The following is a 3,091-nucleotide window of genomic DNA, read 5'->3' as shown; positions in this document are numbered from 1 at the left end:
AGACAAAACTTTGATATCTGAAATATTTTTGGACCTATATATTTTGGATGAGAAATGCCCAACCTCACTTCAGTTCTGATTTTCCTAACTGAAGATATTTTAAAGATTCAGACATGATAATAAAAAAAAAAAAAAAAAAAAAAAAAAAAACAGGAGAAAAACAAGGGGTCAGGGTATCTATTAAGTGCTTCACAAACAAACACTTTACCAAAAAAGGAATATTTCTAAATTCAAAATATACTATCCAACTGAAATGATATAGTGAGCTTCTGAACTGTGGTTATAAGTCAAGCTTTAACTGTAGAAATGATCCTGAAATTACAATCTTAGAACTCAAGCTTTAAAATACACAAAAGTACTTTCTTAAAAATTAGAATCCGAGCGTAACTGGGTAGCCAATGGCTTGTGGAGGAACATGCCTAAATTTTATTGTGACTACTGTGATACATATCTTACTCACGCTTCTCTGTCTGTGAGGAAGACACACTGCAGTGGTAAGAAACACAAAAAGAATGTGAAAGACTAGTACCAGAAGTGGATGGAGGAGCAGGGCCAGAGCCTGGTTGACAAAACACCTGCTGCATTTCAACAAGATATCTCCAGCTCCATTCTCTGCTCCTCCTCCTGCAGGGGCCATGATCCCCCCTCCCCCCTTCCCCGAGTCTCCTGGGTTCTCCTCATCCTGGCACGATGCTTGCACCCTACATGGGAGGCCTTCCCGTGATGCCAGTGATGGGCCCTCCTCCTCGTGGGATGATGCCTGTGGGATGTTGCTCCTGGAATGAGGCCACCCATGGGAGGCCACATGCCCATGGTGCCTGGGCCTCCAATGATGAGACCTCCTGCTTGCCCTATGATGGTGCCCATTCAGCCTGGCATGACTCAGCCAGACAGGTAAGAGCAGAAAGGCCCTTTAACAGTTTTGCATTTCTTACTCTGTTTCACCAGGAGATCATGGTGCTGAGCCTGAATTTTTCTAGTGTATGACAAGAAAACTTCTCCCTTCCCAACAGAGTAGTTTTGGAGGGGAGAAGTCATATTTTAAAAAGTACAGTTTTCACTTATATTGTGAAATATGAAAATAAAATTGTCAGCTGTTTTAGATTTTAAAAAATTAGAATTTGGCACATGCCTTTAATCCCAGTTTTAGGGGGGTAGAGGCAGGCAGATCTCTATGAGTTTCAGACCAGCCTGATCTACAGAGTGAATTCCAGGACAGCCAAGGCTACACAGAGAAAAATCATGTCTCCAAAAAACAAACAAACAAAAATCCAAGTTATCTTTAAATAAAATAATAAGATATTTGTATAAAATAGGGCTAATAATAATTTTAAACATATATTTTACAAAAAGAGGCAAAAGACAAACGATGGAAAAATAACTTTGGTCTTGGGAGATGGCTCAATGGTTAAAATGATTGTTGTGCCAAGCATGAGGCCCTGAGCTTGAATTCCCACCATGAACATAAAAGCCAGGTGTAATATTGTGTGTTGTTAATCACAGTACTTAGGGGTAAAGATCGACAGACCCCTTGGATTCCTTGGCCATTTAGTCTCCCTGAAATGATGAGCTCCAGATGTAGAGATCTGAAGACCTATAAAGAGGCAATGGAAGAAACTCAGGAATATACAAACAATCAGATGAAAGAAATCAAAAAGTCAGTTCAAGATCTGAAGATGAAAATGGATTCAATGATAAACACACAGACAGAAGAAAAACGAGAACGTGAGACCTCAGAGAAGAAGGCAAGCAACACAGAGGTGAGCTTTTCTAACAGAATCCAAGAGATGGAAGAACGAATCTCAGGTCTAGAAGATACAATCACAGATCTTGAAGCAACCATTAAAGAAAATGCCAAATCTGGAAAACTCCTGACACAAAACATCCAAGAAATCAAGGACACCAGAAAAGAAGAAATCTGAGGATAATAGGCATTGAAGAAAGAGAAGATATCAGACTCCAAGGCCCAGAAACTATTCTCAACAAAATCATAGAAGATTATGTCTCAAAAAATATAATAAGAGGGGCTGGACAGATTTCTCAGTGGTTAAAAACATTGGTGGCTATTCCAGAAGACCTAGTTCAATTCCCAGCACCTTCACAGTGTTTCATGACCACCTATATCTTCATTCCCAAAGCATTAGGGTTAGAGCTAATGCCCTCTTCAGGCTTTCGAGGGCACTAGGTAAGCATGTGGTATATACACATAGGCAACACACACACACACGCGCGCGCACACACACACACACACTCACTCACTCACGAAATGATTGATGAAGACATTCCAATTTCAACCTCTGGCTGCCATATGCATTCACACACTTGCTCAAACACTGTAAAGCACACACAGATACAAATTAACTCATGCAAATATGGAGATAATTTAGAAATAGTTTTAAGCAATTTCATGGAGCTTTTTAATAGGGGATTTTTAGTACTAAGTAGAACACTGCATAAAAATTTCATACTTCCAAGTCATATTTGCTAAACCTATATTTTCTACCATTAATAGCCACCCCTAAGTAACTAGAATGATTCTGTGCTATTACATAAAACTTTATACTTTCAGTATCAATATCTATAAAGTTATAAACCGATTACAAAACAAATCTTTTGTCACTAGGAAACAGAAAAAAATCTGTCTCGGAAAACTTTATGATATCAACAACTCTTATAAAAGAACCAATTATTATTAACTCTTTTAAAAAGAGTACCTTTTCCCAAACTGGGTGTGGTGGTTCATAGTCTATAATTCTAGCACCCAGAAAGCTGACACAGGAGATGTACAGCTTAAATCTAGACTGGACTTCATAGCAAGTTCCAGGCCACCTGGACTGCACAGTAAGACCTTGTTACAAATAAGCAATACATAACCATAACAAAAGAATCAATAAAAGAGACTATACAAAGAGTTTATATGACTGATAAACATAGTATTTAAACTTCAGGTCTTTTCCTATCACATACTTTACTTTAGTTTTGATTTTTATTTTATGTGTATGAATGTTTTGGATGTATTTATATATGTGTGACATGTGTGTGCCCAGAGATTAGAAGAGGGGTCAGATCCCCCAGAACTGGAGTTATAGAT

The 3,091-nt window shown here is 38.3% G+C and overlaps 1 pseudogene; it reads left to right on the top strand.

Moving 5' to 3' along the window:
* Nucleotides 1–415: 415 nt before the first annotated feature.
* LOC127185871 (U1 small nuclear ribonucleoprotein C-like) lies at nucleotides 416–898 on the top strand (annotated as a pseudogene).
* Nucleotides 899–3,091: the final 2,193 nt, after the last annotated feature.

The sequence above is a fragment of the Acomys russatus genome, chromosome X (genome assembly GCF_903995435.1).
Source record: "Acomys russatus chromosome X, mAcoRus1.1, whole genome shotgun sequence".
In the NCBI taxonomy this organism is placed as follows: domain Eukaryota; kingdom Metazoa; phylum Chordata; class Mammalia; order Rodentia; family Muridae; genus Acomys; species Acomys russatus.
The sequence above is the reverse complement of the archived record's forward strand: the minus strand, read 5'-3'. Positions and strand labels throughout refer to the sequence as shown.